Source organism: Tyto alba, unplaced genomic scaffold, assembly GCF_018691265.1.
Source record: "Tyto alba isolate M040663 unplaced genomic scaffold, T.alba_DEE_v4.0 Super-Scaffold_26, whole genome shotgun sequence".
Lineage (NCBI taxonomy): Eukaryota > Metazoa > Chordata > Aves > Strigiformes > Tytonidae > Tyto > Tyto alba.
In genome coordinates, this window is record NW_024881300.1 from 3,163,898 (window position 1) to 3,175,749 (window position 11,852).

The window sequence follows — 11,852 nt, forward strand, 5'->3', positions numbered from 1 at the left end:
GGCTGGAGACAAACCAGGTCTTCGCAGGAGGCAGAGAGAAAGGAGGGAGCAAAGCAAAACACAGCTGAATGCGTGCGGAGAAGGGTGCGCAGAGATATTGCAGCCTTGCTCCCCCTCTGCCATTCCCCTTCTCCGAAGAGGTGGGAGCATCCCCATCCCACCCTGAGCAGGAGCCGGCCCCCTCGGCGGGGCCGTGACATCCTTTTGGTTGGGAGCCAGGTCTTTCTTCGTTACCTTGAGCCCCGATCCCTTTCAGCTGCCGCCACCGTCTGCCTTGTGGTTCTTTATCACGGGCCGTCTTCAAACCCAGATAAACGGTGGGGCACGCAGCGAGGCTCCCAGCCTTGCACGTAACCGCTCAGACATGCCGGAGAGATTAGCCAGAGCCCAGCTCTCCTCCGCTCTGCCGAGAGCCCGACCTACCTAAGCCAGCGATAACCGCAAGCGTGTCTCCCTGAGACTCAACACTTGCTTGCACATTCACAAATGACGTGCACGACTGGGCCACAGGGACGTTACCCCTGGGAACGTACCGCATACAGGATCAACGTGTCTATCTGAAATGTTTGGTCCTCCGAGACGGGTCAAGCACATGCTAATTGGAGCCAAATCTGGAATATATTCCGGGCCTGCCAGTGTTGCAGATGGATGAGCGGTTGTCAAAAGCCTTGTGACAAATGGTCTCACGAGACTGAATGTGAAAATCTGAAATAGATCCAAGAACAAGCCCACCTTCAACCTCAGGCAAGGTCTGGATTTGGCACTGTCCCTCCTGTTCTTGGGGAAACGGCTGAGCGAGGGCTGGGCCGTCCTTGAGGGCTCTGCACCGAGCAGGATGCTGCCATGGGGAAAAGTTCCTGCGGGCAGAGCAGAGGCAAATCCAGACTTAACATCCCCTGTTTGGAGATGGGAGAGGCTGGGGGACTTGGGGATGGCCACGGCAGCGAGAGCCGAGCTCAGTCTGCAGCTCTCCACCCCAAAAAGATGATGATGTTGGTTGGACAACGTACCATTTTGGTTCTGATAGAGAAGAACGGATGGAAATGCATTAAGATTAAATAGTGGTTCCCCAGCTGAGCAGCCCCAGCGCCCTCTGCGAAGCCGGGATCACTGCCTGGACTTGCAGTTGGGGAGACTGAGGCAGGAGCAGGCAGGGACATGCCCCGGATCACCCTGCAAACCTGTCTTCCCCTGCTGATGCTTGTGTCTCCCACTCACCCTTTTAACTCTACCGGAGCCGTTTCACACCCTCGGGTCCCACTACAGCCAGCGATGCCAAGTGATAATGATTTATTATTATCATTATTACTCCTGCTATTATTATTGCTGCCTAGATAATCCCCTGTCAGAATATAAATGTGCCTCCCCTTCCAGCGTGAGAGTGTCCTGCTTAATGATGTTGTTTTCCTCTCGCTGGTACCTTCAGCTCTGACATATCGAACGTTAATGGCACCGGGAGAGCTTCGGCTGCTCTGCTTCTTCAGAAGACGGGTCATTATACCATCAGCCACCCTGGTACGAGTACTGCTCTTCCCTCCTCCTTTATTAAGATTTGCCTCGCCTTGATTAAATTAGCTGCACGTTGAGCGGCTTGCTTCCGCGGGAGGGATGGATGCGTCCATTACCACCTATTCCCTCTGAAAAGGATGGGGGGGGAAAAAAAATACAACACGGCCTGGGATAATTGAATGAAAATTTAATGAGCACTTGCGAGAATACGTTAAGAGAAATGCCAATCGATAGAAAACTGATTTCCCGTTTTTAACACCAAATGGACTCGCGCTGGAGAAGTCATTTCCCTCCGCCCGTGGCAGAAGTAGCAGGAAAAGCTGAAGTGTCCAGCCTGCCCCGCTGGCAAACACGGCTGCAAATCGGGGACTCAGAGGCAGAATTAAATTATTAACGTGCTGTTAATCATTCTGCAAATGAATACCCTGCCTGTGCTTAACTGTCCTCTTACTCCGGGCAGAGCAGGGCGGCTATTGTATGAGGAATAATAGCCACTGACCACAGAAGAATATGGAGGCCCAGACCACCCACCTTTATTTCTCACCTAGGTTTAACTGTTTGGCACTAACCAGCTGGTTAAGGAGGGGGTATGGGAAGCCCAACCCACGCAGCCATCCCACAGCGAGGGTGCAGACAGTCCCGCCACCTCCAAAGCTCTGGCACGAGCATCTTGCCACAGGGGTCCAACCCCCTCCCCGTGCCCTGCATACCTCCTGCCCCAGGGACACCGGGGTGGGCAGGGAGGGGTTTGGCCTTTCCTGTGCTGTAATTACCCCCCTGTCTGACCTCAGGTACGTCCCAGAGCGAGATTTGCAGAGGAGCACCACGCCAAGTTTGCAAAGAGCGGCGCACGTCCCAGCCAGGTTTTCCCAAGGCACCTCGGCTCCGCCAGCCTGGATTTTCCTGGGAGCTCAGCCCAGCACCTTTCCCAGCTCAATGCCTTGTCAGCAGCTGAGTCCTCAATGAAAATGCGATGCTTTTGCTCTCGGGGCCAAAGGCATCCTCTGTGGTGCTCCCACAGAGGCCACTGGAGCAGCTCCAGATTCGGTCCTGCAGGTAAATCCTCAGTAAAACGGGTCAGTAAAATAAATCTACCTGGAAAAAGTGGGGGTTGCAGAGCTCAGCCCACTGTCATTGGAAAGTGCTTTCCATCCTCTTGATGAAAAAGCAGGAGGTTGCACAGAAACTGCGCTTTGTTAAGTAAAACAGCCCCCACGTGGGGCTGTCGGCAAGCGGCCGGGGGGTCTCCCCACCAGCCCCACCTGCAACGCTCCACGGCTGCTCCTTCCTGCAAACCCAGACCCTGCGAACTCTGGCCGCTTCTCCACTTTTCATTCCCATCTTTCTGAAAAGAAAGGCTTTGCCCAGCCATCCTGGCGGGAGCAGCGACCGGGCTGCCCCGCGGCCAGGAGGAGGATCCCCACGTCCCCAGATGGCCCCGGAGCACTGCCGGGGGGGGGGGGGGGGGGGGGGGGAGCCCTTTGGGACACGCCGATGTTCTCATGTGCACGTTCTCATGTGCACATCTACAGACCATGCCCAGCTCACGTCTGAGACCCACCGCACCCCGAGAAGCTTCGGTTTCACCCCAGATGCCACGAGCGGGCGGGGAGGTGGGGGGACCCCCTCACCCCCCCACAGCCCCCGCCCCCCCGGGGACCCCCACCCTCCCACAGCCACCCCGCACAAAGCAGCTCATTCTTGACAGCTTCCAGCGCCGCTCTGCAGCTGTAAATATTGCATTAGCTGCGGTGGGCCGGGGCTCCGGGCCCTCCTCCAGCTTGGCAGGCTCCTCTCGGCCGGCCGGCAGAAGAAACACAGATTATGCGAGCTGGGCGCAGAGCTGCAAAGGGCAGAAAGCAGCCCTGGGGGGAGCGAAAAATGCAGGCGTGTAGCAATTGCCAGGGCAGCAATGGCTTATCTCCATCCTGCTTTCTAAGCCGCAAAGGTTGACAAAGCCCTTGTGCAACATGCGGCTTTGGTGGAGTTAAAATTTTCCTCTTGGAGGGGGGGAAAAAAAAAAAAAAAAAGAAAAAGGAAAAATAAAGGGAATTTTTGAATTTTTAGACCGAAGCATTTGCGAATCGAGGCCGAAAAGCTTCCAGCGTCAATCTGAAAAGGGCTTTTCCGCTTCCAGGCGATGCTCTGGGGTTTTGCCGTTGTGATTTTGAAACTTTCTGGAATTTGTCGGGTTTTGTTTCTGCTTGCTGGGAAAGGTCACGGCTTCCCGGGCAGGGAGGGAGAGCTCTGCTTTCCGACACAGCCCTTCGCTCCCAGCCCGCCCTGTCATTTGGGAGCCCGGCTGCCCGAGCTCACCCGCTGCGGAGGCGTGGGGCAGAGGGAACCCGAGAAGACGAGACGGAGGCATTAATAGATCACTCCACGAACAAAACGTGCACGCAAAGGCCAAAAATAGTGGGATAAAATAAATCTGAGGCAGTCCTTCCAAAACTGCCTGGCTAAGTGAGTTCCCGGTCCCGACTCCGGCGTTTCCCCTCCACTCCGCGCACAACAGGCCTTTTGTTAAATTTCACATCCTGAAAGAATTTAATAGCATTTTTATTTTTAATCCATCACATGTGTTTTGTTTGGACTGATTCAACGGTGCTCCACTCACAAGCAGCTCTTTTCCAACATCACTAAATTTCTCATGACTTAACCAGTTGACAAGGACAGGACGTGTTCGGCCCCCGTTATACAAGCATCATTAGGCGTGCAAAGACCCCGCAGCTCCTCGGCAGCCCGGTGAGCAGATGGGGTGGTCAGGGCTTTTTCGCTGAGGATGGGAGGAGAAGCAGAGCCCTGCTTTGGAGGGGAATGCCATCCTCTCTTTCTTTTGGGGGGGGGGGGGTGCTCCAGAGCCACCTGGCATAAACCTGTGCTTCTGAAAACCAGACCGTCTTGCACAGCAGCCCGTAAAAATGGGGGTTTTGCTGGGGAGGAATTGGTTTTCCCATCGCCCGGCCCAAGGACTGAGCTTGAGACTATGGGGAGCAGCAGCACCAATGTCCCTTAATTGCCATAATTCAATTAAACCCTGCGGTGGGGTACAGCCAGGCAATGAATCAGCCCGTCCACACCCAGACAAGGGCTGATATGCAGCCACAACACATGCAAGCACGGGTTTAAATTTAAGCCTGGGTTGCAGACTGTCTCCGCTCAAAAACGCGTTTGCTCCCGAGGTGATGCATCCCTGGGTCCTGTTCCTTCTCCCCGGGGCCCAGGCAGGAGGAAGGCTCGGGCACGGGGCTGCACAGCAGGCGTGAATTGCATCAGCAGGGTTAGGAAAGGGATCGGGAGCCTCTGTGGGCGCCCAGCCTGCCTTCAGGCTTACGCGCGCTGCGGATGCGCCTTTGAGCACATCTGGATCCTCTAATAACTTGGGCCGTGAAGAAAACGCGCCGGCGCGAGCTCACACCCCCGTGAAGCGCCTTTGTGCGATCCCTCAGAAGTGCCCGATTCCCAATCCGCGGATTGCCGCTCTAATGAACTCCAGGCTTTGTTTGGAACATCAGATAGAGTTCAGCTTGCTGCTCCAGAAGCCGTCCCTCTCCCCCGGCTCTCCCCGGCGCGGGCAGCGGGCAGGGGCAGCGGGCAGGGCTCGCCTGGCCGTGCCCGGAGGTCCCTGCCTGCCGGGGACGGGGGCTGCCCGCCCGACTGAGGCCGGACTGTGGCTTTCAAGGGAATAGCACAGCGAGAAATCCCGCTTCAGACACTCCTTGCTCAAAAGAAGCCTGGCCAAGGAACCGACAGCAAGGCGTGTTTTCTGGCAGCGGGGCTCAGCCGGCAGCCTCCGGCGCGGCCACGGCCAGGATGTGTGGCTGCCCCTTGGGTTGCTTCTGCGTGCCGGGCGCTCCCGGCTTCTGATTTTAGCTGGGAGGTTTAAAGGGGCACCAGGTTGTCCTGGGATTGTTATTTCTACACGCAAGTGATAATCTATTGTAAATCCAAGCTAGGAAATGTGGTCATCACAGCGCATCACCTCCCGGAGGGCAGCCGGCTGCTGACTGAGGCTGTGAACGGAGTGGGTGGGCTTTATAAAAATCTATTTTTTTTTGAGTTGCTCAGTGACAAACAAGTGGATTTTCCTCCCCGCCATCGCTGACGGCAGCCCGGGGTGCTGGGCACGGGGGTGCCCTGACCGTGGGAGGACACGGCTCCGCAGGAGCTCGCTGGGCTTGGTGGCCAGCTGGGCTTCAGAGCATCACCGTGAGCTGCCATCTCCAGCTACCAGCGTCTGAAGCTCTGGTTTGGTGAAACCAAAGGCAGAATAAGCTCCCGCATGCTCGAGTTTGGGCTGTAGCCCAAGGTGGGCTCTGAGAGACCTTCTTTACAAAGACATCAGACCCGATGAGGGCAAACCGAGGCCACTAGCACTCTTGGGAACGTGCCTGCTGAAAGGGGCGGCAGGACGTGTCCCCACCAGCAGCGAGGGACAAGGGACAGGGGCTTTTCCCATTTCCCAGACGTTAAACAGAGCAGCTCTGCGAGCCTTTCGGGAGGTCTGGAAGGATGCCTGCGCCCAGAGGTCCTGCAGCAGTCACCTGGGGACAGCTGGCGGGTGCCCTGCATTTATTTATCCCCCTCCACAAAATGCCCAAGCAACTCCCGCCAAACCACTGCGGCCCCCTCATTAAATCAACATCTGCCCTGGTGTGGCAGGCCTTGGAGACCGCCTGGTAGATCAGCTCAGGGGGAGGTTGTTTGGGTTTTTTTGATACTGGAGTCAAAATTAATCGTCCGACAAATCCAGGCTTTGTTGCAGATTTGCAATAAAGACCCAAACCGGAGGAAAATTCTGTGCTGGGTGAGGTCCAAGGGTGCCGCGTTGCACACGGATCTTGTTCAACTAATGGATATATTTTGTCCCCGGGAACTGGATCCCTTCGAGCAGGCTCCTGGGCTGGGGCAGCACGAACCCTGGCCACTCCCTGAGAATAAATCTGCCTGGATAAACTGTGAAGAAGCAAGAGACAAACATCCCATTCACCAGCTCTCCTGGAAAAGTCATCGGGATAAAAGCCGTTGCCAAAGCCACTGCAACAAAGGCATCTCTCTCCAGCACACCGGAGCAGGCAAGGATGAGCCTGGGGGTCGGAGACGGGAGTGATACAGCTCAGCAGGGCTGTCAGTTTGCTGCGTGGCCGTGGGAAACCTCTCAGCGTGGTGCTAATCTCAACGGGGGAAATCTCTCAGTGTGGTGCTTTGGCCCCTTTCCTGTAGGAAAGGACAGCCGCGCTTCCGCGCTGAGGAGTTTTGAGGACAAGCTGAGGCTTTGTGCTTAAAAGGAGACTTTAGCGTGGGGAGAAAAGGGATTGGAGAATTGCTGGGAGGAAACAGAGAGGGGACTGAGGCTGCTTTGTGCCCGGGCAGGCCTGCCCGGGTGCCACTGGGGATGTAGTGCTGGGAACACGCTGCGAGTGCGTTGGAGAGAGATGGGCACTGCTGGCTGGCTTTGTCGTGGGACAAAACCCCGCTCAGCACTTTTCCTCTTTGCAAAGCTGAGCTCCCAGCCCTGCACGCGCCCCCCCGCCCCTGTGCACCCCTGTGCACCCCTGTGCACCCCTGTGCCCGTGCACCCCCCAGCCTGCCACACCGGGACCCGCCTCTCACCCGCACAGTGACCCTGTGCCTGCTTTTCATGGGGTGATTTTCCGCTTAAACCACTTATTCACCCCAGATCCCAAACTCCTGCGGATCCAGGCCTGGCCTAGCCTGGTTCAGCTAAGCCGGCTCAGCCAGCCTAATTTAACAGCACCCATTTTTAGAAGGAAAGGGTCACTTCCACAGGAGTCAGGAGCTGCCCTGGACCATCCGCCCTGGGTGGGAAGGTCCATGGAGGGCAGGGAGGGATGCGGTCCGGGGCGGGACGCTGCCAGGGGTGCTGAGCTCCATCACTCATCAGCTCTGCCCTCTGTTGTATCTGAAATAATCGCTTCCTCACCCAGGGAGAAGCATCCCCAAAGGCATCCGACCCGCCGCTGCCTTTCCTACCGGAAAATCCCCGTCCCGTGAGCGGAGCCCGCTCAGGTGCGGCCTCATCAGTGGAGCGTCCCGTGGAGGAAGTATGGGGTCCAGATGCCAGGAGTAGGGTCTGGTTTGCTTTAAATATAAGGCATACGAAAAAGTCCAAGCAGAGACTACTTATTGATTTTAATGAAAATAATATGTTGCCTTGAATGAGGATGTTAATTAAAAGGCACCCGCTGCTGTTTATCGCTGGCTGAGTCTCTGGCAGCAGTAGAGAGAGAAACAAGTCGGGTTGCTCATGCCAAAACCTCCCTGCGGGGAAGGTGGATGGTGCCGGGAGCGGGGTGCGGGGCCGGGGCATTCCCGCTCCCCTCTGCTCGCAGGCAGCAGCTCCGAAAATAAACTCTGGTGAAAGCCAGGCCTGGCAAGCGATGTTGCTGGAAAAGGGAGGACTGAAGCTCACGGTGCAGCCCACCCCAGCTCTGCTCCAGCCAGCCCAGTCGCTGGCAGCACGTGGGTGTGGGCAAATCCTGCCCCGGCTCTCCTGTTTACTTAATAATTTCACACAATAGCATCCTTTATATAGATAGATTTTTTTGCTTTTCTTCTCCTTGTTATGCATGAGACCACTATGCAGACAAAGAGGCACCATGCACATAAAAACTTGCTACATCTTGCCTAGAGGCAGCAAATTTAAAAGCAAAATTGAATTCTTAAGGCCCCATGGAAAGTCACTGAACCTGCCATGCAAGGTCTGCTGGCACAAAGGCAGGGACGCTAAATAAAAGCCCCTGGGTGAATGCTATATTTTTCTGATATAGATCCAGCACACAAAGACACTGGGGCTCAGAAGCAAGGTAGAGCTTCTGAGGTGGTTTTTTTTTTTTTTTTTGTCTGGAAAAGAAAGATGATTTTGGCTGGTGAAGCATCCCGCTCGCTTGCTGGTAGTTCCCCCGGTGCGCTGGCTCACTGCGGTTTCTGCTCATCCCCTGTTTCTGGCCCTGCACTGCACCTCCTCCCTCCACAAAACCCTCTGGCTGGTTTGGAGGGGTTGGAAGATGATTTTTCCCTCCAGCCCTCAGCGACCCTTGAGCATTGCCCTCACCTTTCTCCTCCAAAGTCGCTTTTTGATGAACGGTGGTGGGTCAAACACCGCTCCTGGCGTGAGACCCCTTGAAGGGCTTTGATTTCCTTTTAACCCTCCTTTTCCCTCACCTTGTACTACCCACGTAGGCACCCAAAGAACCTCCAACTTCCACTGTGGGAAGGGGGTGTCTGAGCACAGAACTGGGCTCCTTGGCTGCCCGCAGAAGGGCTTGCACCCCCGCGCACACCCCAGCTCTCTCCAGGAACGTGGGCTGAAGCTGAGGACGCTGAAATCTATAGAGAAAAATACATCGGGTTGCTTTATTAAGCAATAATCTATTAAGAGCACTTCTGTGGGCTTTGGCCTACTTAATACAGAGCCTGGGGCTAAAAGCAATGTCAAAGCCAAGATCAACCCATTACTGGAGGTAATTCCTATAATTTTCTATTAGATTACTGGTATGAGATGTTCAGAAACCTTCCAAAGGCTTTTGAAGATTCTGAGCTTTTTTTCAGTTCTCCCTTTTGGCATTAACTCTCGGGCAGCCCGTCCACGGCCGCTCTTTTCTGGGGGTGCCCTGTGTGCCCCCCCACGCACGGGGGAGACAGGGGCAGGTGGGGACGTGCCCAACGTGCCCGCGCAGAGGTGGAGCCCGGGGTCTGCGCCGTCTAAGCGTAAATGGCGCTCGGGGAGACTTCGCAACCGACGATTAGACGTGTTTACTCATGTATTTGCCAAAGGTGCCTCCCCGAGCTCCCAGTAAACAGCACCAAGACCCACCTCTTCTCTGCAGAGACCTCCCGGCGCAGATCCTGCCCTCCCCAAGGCTTGTGGAGGGGATGGCCAGGTTACACCGGTCCGTGGCAGCGGGATGCCCGGGTCTTGCCCATCAGATGGTGGCAAGTTTGTGTAGATGGGGAAGAAAGAGAGAGCGCAGCCGTTCACCTGTATCGACCCCGTTTCTTGCCAGGCTCAACCACATCAAACAGCCCGTGCGGATTACTCAAAATTCGAGTCAAGCAGCGTGCGGCGGCGAGCGGGCAGGCCGGCTTCGCAGGGCTGGTCTCGCAGCCTGCCCATGGGCACGCCAAAAACAAATGCATTGAAACATTTGGTTAGAAAATGGTTTGGGTTTTGTTTTGTTTTGTTTTTTTTTTTTTCCTTTTTTTCTTTTTTTTTCCCCCTGTGTCTGCAAGCTGAGGGTGAGTCATCTCCCAGCTTTCCTCAATGAGAGATCTAAAGCACTTTAAAAAGAAAAAAGAAGAGAAGGAAAAAAAAAAAAGACAAACCAAAACACGTCTGTTGTTTTAATCACAGCTTGGTTTCACAAGACATAGCTGGTCTGGGCTGTGATGCAACCGGGTCTCTTCTTCCAAGTCACACACGCGGATTTTTATGTTTCTCCTGAGATCTTCTACCAGGCTGGCAAAGCCTCTCTGCGTGCACCGCGAGACTCCCCGGGGACCTCCCGTCCTGTACCTCTGGGAGCACGTAACGACATGATCAGCAGGACTTCTTGCCTTGTTTTGTTCCTCTCCAACACAGAACAAGGCAGTTGGTATTCTATTTAAACAAGCAGTCATTGCGATCAGCTGCCCACAGAGGTAATGGTGTTGCTGTGCATTAGTGGCCAAAAGGCCCAGTGGCTTAGGAGCCAGTGGTCCCTGGCCACAAGGGTTGGTGGCCAAACACAGCTCACCTTCTCCTCTGGCTTGGGCCCCGCTGTGCAGAGGCATCTGCACGAGGGAGGTTAAGGCATGATTTGTTTTGCCCGTGGGAAGGTGGCGAGCTGCAGCCACGGGGATTTGGGGTATAAAATAGCAATCCCTCTTTATCCAGGGGCAAAACCCGGCCAGAACCCAGGGCACGCTGCGGAGTACGGGCACAGCCGGCACGGTTTGCCTGCTCGGGTGAAAAATGCAGCGGTGAGAGGCTCCGGGGCTGGCTGCCGAGCCTGCAAAGGCAGGCAGCGGCGAGGAGCCTGGCAGGAGGACACTGGAGCAAAGGGCAGAGCTGTTTTCTCCTGCAGCAGCTAGGCAGAGTTATTGGGGTTTTTCTTCCTTGCATTTAACGCAAAAATACAGTTCACAATCCTCGTCTGCTCCATTTTTCCCCCTCACCTCCGAAAAACAAAAGTGTTGTGTGTGTCCCCCCCAAACTGTGAAGCGAGTGGGCACATTTCTGAACTGAGAGAACATCAACCACCATGTTATTTATAAGCTTGTTTTTTGATGAGCACCTCTAGCTTTTCCACAATATAAATCAGCCGCGGGGTTGAGTTCTGCTGCGAGGTTTTTTGATCTGAAGGTGATATTTCCATCGCTGGGAAACACCCGGAGAAGGCTTGCGTCCCGCGGAAAATCGTGCTGGGTTCTTCCCATCTGTTGTCGGGATCGTTTGCCACATGTTATCATTTATAAACGAGCTCTTTTCTTTGGCCAGGCAGGAAAAGCGTTTGGAAAACATTGCAGGCAGGAGTGACCCGTGGAGCCTTTTCCCTCCTCCCCTGCATCCCATGTCTCCTGGGGGAAACTGGGCACCTGGCTAACAGAGGCTCCCCCGTAACGTTAGACAGCCCAGATCCGGCCCCTGAGCCTTTGGAGAGCTGATGCTGATCCAAAAGGACCGTGAGCTCCCCAGTTAGCTCTGGTGGGCACCAGCTCTGAACCTGCTGGGAAGTGTGGGGAGGACCTTGTCAGCATCCTCTCCCTCGTGCTGCGATGGGCTTGAGCTCTTATTGCACAGACATTCCCACCTTCTCCTGAGAAGCATTAAATTTTCAATGTCTCCAAACATCAGCTCTCAGAATCTGGCTCTCTACAATGCACGGAAAACGCAGACCTGGACTTATTATAAAAAATGTATGGTACAAAAAATATTAAACCTGTTTATTGCATTACATGTATTTTCCAGACAATGGCTTTCCTTCAAACACAAGGCTAACCCTGCTCACGTGGGCACACACTTCCCTCGAACCAAACCCCAAGCTTCCCTTACTCAAGGGGAAAATTAACCCTTGAATCCCCCCCCGGGGGACGTGCAGCCCCCAGGGGCATCCCCTCGGGGGCCCCATCCTCCCGACCAGCAGTGCAGTGGGCTCGGGCTCTGGGTCCCTTTGGGAACGGGGAGGTGGGCAGCAGGAGGGCGGCCCGTGGGTCTGGTTTCAGATGTGCAGGCGTGGGGAAGGGCTCGTCCCAGACACCTGTGGAGCCCCACACCTGAGGAGCACCAGGCAGTTGCCCACAGGGCTATAAAAGGCTGCTGCCAGGGTGAGTATGTGTCTATA